Raw genomic sequence first — 13820 nt, forward strand, 5'->3', positions numbered from 1 at the left:
TTGTTCAACCACAGTTTTTGCAGTACAATTACTTAATGGGCTCTTTCTATAACCCAGCAATTGCTTTCTTAGCTCTTTTAAGAGTTAGATTTATCTTTAAATAACCTGTGTAATTAATATCTTATTTTTAGGAATAAAATCACACCTTGTATTTATCATCAAGGACCTGAGTTACAGGCTGATATCTGTCTCCCATGTTTTGGGTTTGGTTCACACAGAAGTTTCTGTTGACAGAGAATAAATGATCTTGTGGAAAAGATGTGCACCTGGGACTTGCAAGATCTGTGCTCAGTTCTTAGCTCAGTATTCCCTGCAATCACTCAATCCGTGTGTGTTTTCCATCTGTTCTGCTGCTCTGGATGCCAAGCCTTGGTGACCGTGTTTGCCTACAGATCAGTGCAGGGGATCCCAAAGGCTGCTTGGAGCTGCCTGTTGCAGTTGAAATGCCTATGCCAGTGAAATTATGCCCTGGTTTATGTCTTTGAGTGATTAGATCTTAATTATATGCAAGTGTGTATTCTTCACTTGTAAGGAATTGTGGGCAATATTTACGAATGTGGAGAAGAACTGATTAAAAAGCACGAGGGGAATGATTTAGGAAGTTCAGCAAACTGTGAGCTTACAGAGGGCTTCTCACAGGGGGAAGCAGAGCAGAACAGTTTGGAGTCACCCACTCCAGCTGGTTTTGTCTTTGTGACTTTGCAGCTTAACTTTCCAGCCTCAATTTTCTGGTCAGGCACCACCCAGGCCCTGTCCTGAGCACAGGCTGCTGCAGGACAGGGCTGCAAAAGGCTGGGCTGGGATGAAAGGGGCTGGTCGTGTATTAAAAGTGATCATTTCTTATAAGAGCCTGAAAGAGGGATGCGGGACTCCAGGCAGCTCTCCAAATGCAGTTTATTTTATCCAAGGTGTCACAGCAGCCCAGGGCCATGGGTGACAGAGCTGTGCCCACAGCTGTCAGCTCCAGCTGCAGGCCTGGAGACCCTTTGGGTTTGGTTACAATACATTATAGACTTTTCTTTGGTTACAATGCATTATGGACTTTTCTTTGCTGAGTATCTTCGTACAGCAGAACCAATCTATACCTTAACTATTATCTATAGCCTGTCATAACTGCTATAATTACCATATTCATGTTACTGTTCTCCAGTCACTCAAAGTTAGTACATTAAGCTAGAAGTTGTTTTTCAGTTTTCTTGCAGTGGAAAATTCTGAGACCTTTTTTCTACTTGGCACATTTGCTGACTTGTTTGCCTGTGCCATCTTTCTGCTTGGTAAAAACATCTTGTTTGGGGTGGGTTTATCCTTTGCTCTAAGCCATAAAACCCCTTCTAACTAACACACCCTTTGCCTCCTTGGTTTTCCAGTGAGACTGGCTCAGCAATTTTTTTCTTCTATATCAAAACTTGCGTCCATCTCTATTCCTTCTTCAGAGTCTACATCCAAAAATCTTTCTGCTAAGCACACATATCTGTGAGAGTTTCTTGTCAAACTTTCATCCTTCCCAGCAATTTCTTACTAGCAACTTACCAGCAGAGTCCCAGAGAGTTTGTTCTGGCAATTAAAAAGGTTGTAGCTACATTTTCCTGGGCTTATTAGAGAAAGTATCATTTTCCTGATGTAAATTGATAAAGTTCAGTCACAGCTTCATTCTCGATAAACTGAATATTCAGATAATCTCGAGTATCATTGAATTAAACCTATGGACTGTTACTTGCATTGCTTGGGAGAAGGAAAATGATATCCCAGAAAGAAAATAATATCCCAGAAATTTGCCTTGACATCCTGTTGTATTTCTAGATTGACTCATCTCCAGTCCCTGCCTTTTGAAAGCTAGAGAAAGTAGAGAATTTTGAAAGTAGAGAATTTTATATCATAAAATAGAATACTTCCTTCTAATTTTATAGCAGAGGTTATTTAGGGCTTTTTAATTAAGGTATCTTAAAAATTCTGCATGGTTCTAGATCATGCAGAAGCACAGCTGAGCTTTGCCCTAATCTGGTTTGGAAACTGCTGCTTTAAATTAAGTTTTTGCTGGAACAGAAATCCTGTGCTGCTCAGCTTCACTTGAATCTGCTTTATTTGAAGGCAGATGGCATTTTAAATATCCTAAATAGGTACTTGTGCTGCGTGGTATGTGCACTTTTTGCCAAGCTGCCTCTCTGATCCATCCTCAAAAGCTGTTGAAAACTTTCATTCATCAGTTTTGTGTGTTCTGCCTCCCCTCATGGCTGCAAAGATGTGCTTCACGTTTTTGTCATGGCTATCAGGGATCAGTGGCTACTAAAATCACTGGCCACACTTATTAGCTGTTTTAAGAGTTTAGTTTAACTTTAAATAACCTGCACTACTAATACCTTATTTAAGAAATAAAATCACACCTAATCTAATAATAAAGTTATGATTAGAAATCTAAGCACAAATGTGCAGACTTCTTATGCAATGGATCCCAGCTTCCATCTGACGTGAATTAGAAATGATTTAGGGTTTGATTTAGGTTTTAGAAGCAGAGATCTCTTCCCTGTGTGTGCTCACTCTTATTTCCTTCAGCCCAGCGTGGTCACCAATTGTTGCTGTGTTGTGGGTCCCCAGGATGAGGAATTGTTCCCCAAGTTCTCAGAAGGCTGGTTTATTATTTTATGATATTATATTAAAGAATGCTATGCTAAAACTATACTAGAGAAAGAGAAAGGAGACATCAGAAGCCTTCACAAGAATGAATAATAAAAACTTGTGACTCACCAGAGAGTCTGACACAGCTGGACTGGGATTGGTCATTAATAAAAAACAATTCACATGGAACCAATCAAACATTCACCTGCTGGTAAGCAACCTCCAGACCACATTCCAAGCAATCAGATAATTATTGTTTACTTCTCTTTTCTGAGGCTTCTCAGGAGAAAAATCCCGACAAAGGCATTTTTCATAAATATCATCGTGACAGCCCAGTTACAGGGAAGAGCAATTTTGTGCTAAAACAACTAAAACCTCCAGCTCAGTGTGCCCATTGCTGTCAGGCTTTTTACGAATCCCTGTCTGTAGCTTTAGAGTGCAGCTCCATCACATGAATTGCAATTCTTTGGGATTTTTGGGTGCCATGATGGAGAGATTCACCATGGCCTGGAGCACATCAGGCAGGGAATGTGGTTTTGGGCTGAGAATGGGATGGTGAGAGGCCAGAATTGAGCATTTCCTGATGTTTCTGCTTGCTGTGCCTCACTGCTGGCCCTCAGAGGTGCTGGAATTCACGTGAGATACTCAGAAATAATATTTTATTTCAAATATCAAGTGAGTCATCATGTGCCCTTCAAAATAACCATGAAATGCTTTGACTTGAACAGAAAGATAAAGGGAAAATGTTGTCTGCAATTGCTTAAGAATGGCAAAGAATTGGTCATGGGGATAAATAGATGTTTTTTCTTCACTGCCAAGCAAAACAGATGATGTCCTGGAAAGCAGTTTTGTAAACAACATTTATCCTTGTTTTTCAATTCTCTGTGCTTAATGAAAATTATTCATGCCAACTAAGTAGTCATTAACAGATTTTAAAATGTGCTTGATATTGTAAGTGAATTGAAAACTATTAAATTACATATATATTTTAATAATTTCATTTTTCAAGTGCAAGCAACAGTGGTCTAAATATACTTCAAAAACATGACAGGCCCCTTACAATAAACTTGCTTCACATGTTTTTTTATCTCAGGATCTCACAGTTAATATGCTAAGCCTCACAGATAATATGGAGCTTTGGAAATTGTTCTTTTTGAAATACAGGAGACTTGCTGTGAGTGTGGTATTAAAAGTGAGGCAGGTTTTTGTCAAAACTTCTCAGCCTCTGTGTGAGGAGCACAATTTAGTTTTTCAGGTGCCTTGAAAATATCAGCCCACTGCATAGTGAGTCAGTTAAATTTATTTAACTATATATAACATAACTACATTATTATAGTTATATTACTATGATAGTATATAACAATATCATATATACTAATATTAATTATGGTTATATTAATATATCTATATTATTTGTCTATATTATTTATTATTTATTAATGACATTATTTAACTATATGTAATATAAATTTATTTATATCTATATTCAAATATTTGCTGTTGAATTAAAAAATAGTAACTGGAATATTCTGTGTAGGTGGAGCCAGGTGCTGGCTGTTCTGAATTGGTGTTTCTGAATTTATTTGTGGATATATTTTATTGTACCGAGCCCATCATTATTCATGCCCAAATCCCAATGGATGCCTGTAGGTATCCACATAATTTTCATGTCTCAGCTCTTCCCTCAGCCTAGACCAGCTGCAATAATGTTGATTCATGGCTGCAAATCCCTCCAAGGCAGAGGCCTCAGTGACACAACTCATTTTGTGTTAGTGTTGTGGCCATGTGGGATTCTGTCCCTGGGGCATCCACAGCATCCCTGCAGAACAAAAATGGGACTTGGATGATGGAGGGAAGGGAAGGTGGAGGATGGGATGGGATGGGAGAGAGCATCTGGTGTGTGGTGGGCATTTGGGTTTGGGGAGAAAAGGCAAAGGAAGGGGTTGTTATCTATATGGCAGTGTGGTGCATTTCTGGGCTACAAAAAAACAGAGGCCAGACAGAATTAAGGGAATAAAAAGCAGTTCTATTTATTGAAGGGCCTTCAGGTACATTTAGGGCAGACAAAGCCCCCCAGGGGCTACACCCAAAAATGGACCATGGCTCACAGGTTTGCACACTTCTATAAGTTTGGGCCATTTGCATTTTGGGGGTTCATCTGCCAATTCCAGCTCCAGGTAATGAAGCCATGTACCCCCAATTTGCTGCCCCAACTTTTGTTTCCATCTCTCAGGGCCTGAGGCAGTGAGGTGTCCTTGATTGCCAGGCCTGGAGAGGAATTGTTGTGTCTGCCCCAAATGGGAAAGCAGCAGCTCACACTGTGTGTGGAGTTTGGAGTTACACACTAAAGAACTGCAGGGTTACAAATACATGAAAAATATAAAAGCGGAAATGCTAAGGCAGGACAGCACAGGGGTGACAGGACATGAGTGGACAGTGAGGACGGAGCTGCTCTGCTGGCAGAAGCTGTGGGTGAAGCCTCTCCTGCACTGTGGTTCCAGGGTTCCACCTGGCCTGGAACATCAGAAAAACAGGGGAGAAGAACCCAAAAATCAGTGAGTTCTGTAGCAAAAGTGCCCAGCTTAGCCAAATCTCTGTGCATCCCTTTCCATACCAAAGGGACTTTATCTTCAGACTGAATTGTTTTAAAATTTGACTGGCATTTAGTAGTACAATATTTTACTTTAAATTATAAATTGGGAAGATGCGATATATTAATTTTGAATTACTGACATTTGGAAGCTTAATATCTTCTAGGATATTTTTTCTTCTGTTTTCAGCTTTAGCTTAGAGGCTAAAGTAAAATGAGCCAACCCTTCTTAGGTTTTGAAGTTGTTTACAACAAATTTTGACTAGTGAGTATATCTGATGTTTTAGGTACAGAACTGGATAAATGCAACTTATGTGTACCTCTGGAAAGGCTTAAGGGAAGTAAATTCAAATATTCATTTGCATGGAAAGATCACACCATTTTTTCCTGGTAAAATGGTGTGAAGAGCAGTGGAGATTTTAAATCCATGGGGAGGAGCACACAGCTTCACAGGAAGGTTTCTGCTGTCACGTTGTAGTCATTTTCCAGAAGGCCTTCAGAAGTAGAGAATTTCTGTCAGAAAATAGAAAATAATTTCCTTCTAATTTCATAGCAGAGGTTATTTAGGGCTTTTTTATTGATATATCTTAAAAATGTGATGACAAGTGTACATTTTGTGTTCTCTTTCTACGTCCAGCTCTGGAATTCCTGATGGAGAACGTGTCTGTGTGTCTGTCATTTAAATACAGTTGCAGGGCTGTCTTTTATAAGAAATTCAGACTTTAATCCTTTTACAGGCATTTTTTAAAGTATTCAGAGGGCCTAACTGATGGGGTAAATCAAAATAAGTATCCAGTCAGCTAATTTCCCTAAAGCACAGCTTGTTTTGGCTGTCAGTTCTTCCTCCCTTTATTGGTGTTCATTTATCATTTGGCAAGACATGTGCTGGGGATTTTTTAAAGCAACTGGTTTTGAAAAAAAGCCACAAAAATACCTTCTTGGTGAAAGCTTATTTCTAAAAGTTACCAGAGGATTTGTTGCACAATGTCAGCATTCTGTACTAATTATTTAATATATCCTTAGATTTTCCAGAATTAGGCCTTGAGTTTTGAGTTCAACAAAAAAAAAGAAAATAATTTCTCCAGAATATCTTTGATGAAGAGTGATACTTTATTATTAGAAAATGTTCTGTGTTGAACCATTTACCCACCTGAGACCCTGTGAGGTATTTTCAAGTGGGCTCAAAGTCATTGAATCCATGGGATTGTCATGAGGAGTCAGTAAAAAGGCAGTGATTTCCCACATCATTATTCTCAAGTAGAGGTGCCACAGCTGTGTAGCAGCTATTCATAAACGTTTCTTTTCTTTAAGAGAGCTCATCAGCCTTGCCTAATTTTCCAAGACTGCCAGCCTTTCTTTCTTTCTGTGGAAAGGTGCTGAGTGTTGCCACCACAGAGCTCTGCTGAATGAGGTGATCCTTTAGTGATTAATAAAAGGAACTTTCTGATCAATGGGGAGTCTCTTAACCTTTGCTGCCCAAGCAGAATAAATTTGTTCTGTATCTTGAAGATACTTTGGTGGTCTGGAGACTTGGAAAAAAAAATCATCAGGATGTTACCAGTTAGAGCAACAGAACAGGAGATTAAATTCATTAAATAGTAATGCAAAATGCCAAGAAAAAAAAACCCCTTAATCTGGCATAAAAATAGGCGGTGGAAGCACTATGTAAAAAGGTAGTGAGGCAGTTTAAAAGTGTGCACAGATTTATTTCACTGTGACATTTGTGCTCATTTGTGCTCCTCTGGATGGATGCAGGCTGTGGCTTTGTGTCCCTACAGTTCTGGGGTCCAGCTGAGCAAAACCCAGTGAATCTGGACACCTGCTCTGCACCTCTGCTTTTGAAAATCCCTCAGACTCAGATGCAAATCCTGCCATCATGTCTCTGCTTGTGCTTAGCTCTGTGCTCAGTTACCCACAAATGCTTGTAGGGATTTATCCTGCATTTGTGAGAATGATGATGCCAGTTTGCACAAAAATCTCACAGGTTTAATAGGATTTTTTTAAGAATATTTTGTTCAGCTTCCACTTTTTAGGATGAAATGGTAAGGAAGATCCTCAAATACAGGTGATTCATATACTCAGTTTTCTCTGGTAATTGTCCACTTTTCAGCTGACTGATTGAGATTGACTCTGTGAATATTTCAAGTAGTAAAACTGTTTCCCATTGGGATAACTCTGTGCTCTTTATACATTAGGACAATATTGTGCCTTAGGGTTTGGCCAGACAAAAACCTTCCTGTTGCCAGGCTGCCAATTAGCAAGAGAGGAAAACAACATTTATGCTTTACAACAGACTCCTCAGTTGTAAAAATGTGATTTTTAAGTGCTACCAAGGGCTTGGGTGTAAAGTCCAGCTCCTGCTTGGCCTCTGAGCTATTGCAGCACTGGAGAGCTGCAGCCTCCTGAAAGGCTTTTATTCCTGGCTTTTCTTCAGCTTCCCAGCATCCAAACTTCATCCTGCACTTTTTATGCCTGTCATAAGCGCAGTGGATGAGAAAACAGAAATGGATCAAGGAGCAGAGCTCCCATCTGTGGGTGCAGCTGGATGCACACATGGCTGGAGCTACCCTGCCAGTCAGGATGGCTCCATTGTCCATGAGCAGTATGAGAGGAGAAACTTTTGGGTGGTGTTTGAGGGTCCCCAGGATGAGGGAAGGGACTGGAATCTTGACTCTATGTTTCAGAAGGCTGATTGATTATTTTATGGTATATATTATATTAAAAGAGAATTATATACTAAAACTATACTAAAGAAAGAGAAAGGAGACATCAGAAAGCTAGAAAAGAATGAATAATAAAGCCTCCTGACTGACCAGAGTCTGACACAGCTGGCTGTGATTGGCCATTCATTAAAAACAATTCACATGCTGGGTAAACATTTCTCCAAATCACATTCCAGAGGAGCAAAACATGGAGAAGCTGAAGCTTCCCAGCTTTCCAGGAGAAGAAATCCTGGCAAAGGGATTTTTCAGAAAATATGTCAGTGACAAAACTTCATACCATGCATTATGATAGGATAAATTTTGACTAAGAAGAATTATAGAGATAGTACTTTATGTTGCAGAACTCTTCTGCAATTAGCCCAAATCCTTGGGAATACAGAAAAGCCAGGCTGAGTGTCCTGAAAGTGCAGAAGGGATGTATGCAAATGCATGGACATGTAAGCAGACATACCCACAGAATATTTTACAGGTACTGATCCCATCAAAATTCTGCTGATAGCAGTAGATTATAAAATAAAATTAAAATAATTATTTTAATTAATGTAATAATATAAATTAATATATAAAAGATATATTTACTTAATTATATAATATATTATATAGAATTACATATAAATAACATAAATATATAAATTAAATGTAAATATAATTAATTATAAATTAAATAATATATGGTACATATTAAAATATAATTAAATTAATTTTATATATAAATTAAAATTATATAATTAAATTATAAGTTACAATAAATTATAATAAATTATAATTATATTATAAATTAAAATAATTCTTGTTGCTTTGTTCTGTTTGGAAGTGGTGATGAAACAGAGTTCTGGAAGCTGCCTTGCATCTCTGCTTTCTTCCAGAGCTGTCCCCAGCAGGGAAACTGGGCTGTTCACGTGGAGTTTTACAGACTGAGGTAAAGCTGCTCCTCTGTGCCTCTGCTTCTTCTCCTACACTGAAAGTCAGGGCACAGTGGAACCTGTGTGGGTGGCCACTTGAACCACCAGACTTGTGACTTGAAGTGCCCTCTGATTTTTCATTTACTGAGATGCTTTGAAATGGAACCATACAGGTTCCATACCTGTTTTCCATCCCATCAACCAGAAACACTAAAATTGGAATTATTAAGGATATAAATGCTATGAACTTTTATTTTTTTCCCCTCGGTGGATGATAAACTGCTCGTCCTGTGAATCATCAGGAAATGAACCTCAAATTGGGGTCTGTGTCTGGTGAGTCAAAGATGACTCTGAGCTAATAAAAGGTTATAGCTTGACTTCAATATTGGTGGTTTCCAGCTGGATAAAAGTCTGGGTGGATTTTGTTTGTGTTTGTCCAGAAGTCTGTTGAGGCTGAGTGTGCTGGTGGATAATTGCATATATTTCTCCATCACCTGTAGCTGCTGGGAGCACTCAGGATTTGGATGAACTGGGATTTTTTAATGCACATGCAGTGAGGGTTTATGTCTCCAATGAATGCTGTGGGAGCAGTGCATTACTTAGCCTAAGAAATAAATATTGCTGATTGATTTTATTTGTAAAAATCAGTATCCTTGAGACTGTTAAGGGACTTGAGATGTTAATGTAACCAGAATGGTGAGAAATAAACACTAATTTTTAATGCCATAAGACAAATATTAGGAATAGTTTTCCTTTCACAAGACACTAGGGAAGATTTTAGATTTTCTAATATTTCTATATTCAAAAACAAGACCAAATATACTCATTTAAACTTGGACATTTGCCCTTCTGTGATTACTAATACCACTACTGTGCTGGTCTGTCATCATGCACCATGTATTATTCAGAGGCAAAACAGGTCTCCAAATCTTCTTTCCTGCATCAGAATTGACCTTCTGATTAGTTGGAAATAACACTGTGATAGGTAATCAATATTTCGTTGAAATGCCAGCATCTCATCTTGGGCATTACTCATCCTTACTTCTGAAAAACACTCAGGCTAAAAGCAAAATGTTTAGATGCAGCTGTGTGTGGCAAATCTGCCCTTATACATACAAATTATGTGTAGACAAGTGTTATTTGGAGGGTACAAATTGCAGATTTGGGTCTCTGATGCTGTCTGTGTGTCAGCCTGAACTTACACTCCAGACCCTGCATGGGAATGGGAATCAGGTGCCCTGAGAGCTGCCAGGGGCTTGGTTAGAATGGCTGCTGGGCCCACTATGAAACAGTTTGATGGCAGCTTGGTTTGGGGTTTTTTGTTGTTTTCTTGGTTTGTTTTGTTTGTTTATTTGTTTAATTTTCCTGTAGAGGCTCATAGAAAATCACCATTTTTCTCCTTGGCACATTTAAAACTGTGTCAGATAAAAAATTGATTCGGGTATTGACTGTCATTCCAAATTGTGATGTCAGTTCATTTTTGGCATCTTAAAAAGCACCTTCACCTGCCTGTTTTCTGTAAAGCTCAATTTAGTCCTGCTGGAGCTGTAACCACACTGAGGGGTTTGTGGGAACGGAGCCCCTCTGATCTCCAGTGGGGCAGAGAAACAAGGCTGGAGAGGGGCTGGGAGCACAAACCCTGAGAGGAGCCCCTGAGGGAGCTGGGGGTGCTCAGCCTGCAGAAAAGGAGACTCAGGGCTGCCCCCATCACTCTGCACAGCTCCTGGAAGGTGCCTGTGCTCAGCTGGGGCTGGGCTCTGTCTGCAGCAGCACTGACACAACCAGAGCACACAGCCTCAGGCTGTGCCAGGGGAAATACAGGCTGGATATTGGGAAAAAGTTTTTCACAGAAAGAGTGATAAAGTTGTGGAATGTTCTGCCCAGGGAGGTGGTGCAGTCCCCATCCCTGGGTGTGTTTAACACAGCCTGGATGTGGCACTGGGTGCCAGGGTTGAGTTGAGCTGTTGGGGCTGGGTTGGACTCGATGGTCTTGAAGGTGTCTCCCAACCTGGTCAGTCTGTGAATTCTGTGAAATTCCATGCCAGAGACTGCAGAGCTTTCCTTTTTTGCACTCAGACTGCAGAGCTTTCCTTACTGTGCCACTCACTTGTGGTATTTTCGGGGTCCCCTGTTGGAGGAGGAAGGAACGGATCTGACTCCATGTTCTCAGAAGGCTTATTTATTATCTTATGGTATTATATTATATTAAAGAATACTATACTGAACTATACTAAAGAATAGAGGAAGGATACTTACAGAAGCTTTAACAAGATAATAATGAAAACTCATGACTCTCCAGAGTCCTGACACAGTCTGACCATGATTGGTCATTAAGTTAAAACAATTGACAAGAAACCAATCAAACAACCACCTGTTGGATAAACCATCTCCAACCACATTCCAAAGCAGCAAAACACAGGAGAAGAAAATGAGATAATATTGTTTTCATTTTTCTCTGAGACTTCTCAACTTCCCAGGAGAAGAAATCCTGGGCAAAGGGATTTTTCAGAAAATACGACAGTGACACTCACTGTTTCTTCAAACTGGATTCCCTTCAGATTTACCAGCTCTCTCTCTTAGTGTTACATTTCTTGACTCCTTTTTTTTTAAGTTTAATAGAGATGCAAAACACCACCAGTTGTTTGCAGAGGACTCTTTAGAGTGTTCCTTCCGTCTGTCTGCAGAAACAAATAGGTCAAGATAGTTTGATGCCTGAAAAGGGCTTTATTTTTATCCCATCATATTCACAGCTCAGTCCTGAGAGCTGCACAGTCAAAACTGGATCTGGGTCTGCTTATGAAAAATTCATCCTAAGGTTCCAATGCTGGTTCATTCTTCTGTTAGAAGTACTTCTGATTGTTGTGCTATTGTTGCTCATTTCATTGAAGAGGGAGGATTTTATTTAAAGGAAGGTCTTGTGAACAAAATATCTGTACCAATAGCTTGTGCTTAGCTGCTGTTCTTAGCCTGTGCTCTGTGGAGGTTAGAGAGATGTGTGAAGATACTCTTTGGAGAGGCAATGCTTTCCCAGAACTATTACCATTTACCTGTTTCTGTCATCTTTTGGCTTCATACTCAGTTGTTCCTCCTGTATATGCTTTTTGCAGCGATTAGTTTAATTGTTGTGAGGTGAGGGGGTTTTGGTGGAGGGAGAATGGAGTGATCGTGTTCTGTTTCTCTGGGTTTTTGAATTTCATTCCAGGGTATCTGGCTAACTGGGTTTCATCTGTGAAAGAATTTGGAAAAGAAACTCCATGTACAGAACAGTTAAGGCTACATTTATTTTTTTTAAGTTGTCCAATGTCTCATTAATGATAAGGAAATTTTTGCTTGTCAGTGATCCATTATACGTGTGTATTTTTACACTGAAGTAAAAATAGGTACTCCTAAGAGTGGGCTGTTACTTTCAAATTTATCATAGGTGGCATTTTGTTTTTAGGAAAGCTTGCTCAATTAGTCTCTCTTAGCAATTTTATGGAGCAGAGAAAAAAGCAAATTTTTCTCAATGCCCAGAAGAGCAAAGAAGTGTAATAAAAAACATTAATCTGCATTGGTGGAGGATGATATTGCTTCTTCTGGTGTCTTATTCTCACATGTGCATTAGTGTGCAGATTTTGCAGAAACTGAATATGACCCCTATTTTGAAAGAAATATTAAACTTGTCTCTTTCCTTGGAAGATATTTTTCTGGTGATGAGGAGAGAGGAAATGCTGAAGCTGCCCTGTAAACATAACAGAAATCTTCTTCACAAAGTCTAGATATTGTATTAAGGACATTAAGTACAAATGTGTGTGTTGCAAAGGTGTTGCTGTGGGAGGTTTTATACAGTGGATTTTTGTGTTAAGCTCTCTCACAAATGTTAATTAGCTGATGCAGTAACTTTGCTCTCAAGACATCTTCCCTATTTGGTATAAAATACTAATTTGTAGTATTCTGATAATTTCTAGAAAAATGTTTCATGCATGTTCATAATGGAAAGTGATTCATCAATAATTCAGGAACTATGCTTAGCTGCTGTGGTAAGTGCAAGAACAGGTATGGAGAGAATATTATTAGAGGGGCCAATAAAAGAGTAAGGAAATCCTGGAATACAAGTGTAATCATGTGCATTCTAAAAAGCAGCCAGCTCTCAATTTGACATGCAGTGGTTGTCAGCTTTGCAAATGAAACACTGGAAGCTTCCTTAGGAATGAATATAAAAATGCAAAGATCAGTTATGCAGAAAAAGGGAATTAAAAAGTAACTTTTATACAGAGGTGTGATTAAAATCACAGGATAGTTTGTAATCCTTCTGGGACAGGTTTTCAGATGTGTCATTTACTGGTGATAGACTTTGCCCTTAGGATTCACTCCAAGCTTCACGGAGTTATAATTCATGCAGTGAATTATTTTTTGTTGAAACTCCCAGACAAGAAATGTGAAGACTGTTCCTCCTGGGACTGAAGTGGCTGGGGATGGGGAGGAAAAGAAAAGAATGGCTTCATTTGCAGCTAGCACTGTAGTGCCATAAAGGGCCCTGAGAATATCACACCGGAATAGATTTTCTGGGAATTTGCAATGAGATATAGTGCAGCAAAGAGAAGGCACAATACAAGCAGAATAGAGTGCTTCATCTTTTACAGTGTGAGATATTCTCAGCACTTGTAATGGATGCTTGCTGCAGGGCAGGTGATTCTAAGCAGAGAATAAACTTGAAAGTTCCTCCAGTCAAACCACTACCTGGCCATTAAATGGTGGAATAGTTTATGCTGCAGTGCCATAAAGTTATTCTCCCACATTCTGTATTCCCATGTCCTACAGCAGGTCCTGTCACTGTCATGTTTTCTGAAAAATCCTCTTTACTCAGGATTTTCTCCTGGGAAGCTGAGAAGCCTCAGCTTCTCCATGTTTTGCTGCTCTGGAATGTGGTCTGGAGGTTGTTTATCCAAACATGTGAATTGTTTTAACTTAATGGCCAATCATGGCCAGCTGTGTCAGACTCTGAAGAGTCAT

Source organism: Melospiza melodia, chromosome 12 (genome assembly GCF_035770615.1).
Source record: "Melospiza melodia melodia isolate bMelMel2 chromosome 12, bMelMel2.pri, whole genome shotgun sequence".
In the NCBI taxonomy this organism is placed as follows: domain Eukaryota; kingdom Metazoa; phylum Chordata; class Aves; order Passeriformes; family Passerellidae; genus Melospiza; species Melospiza melodia.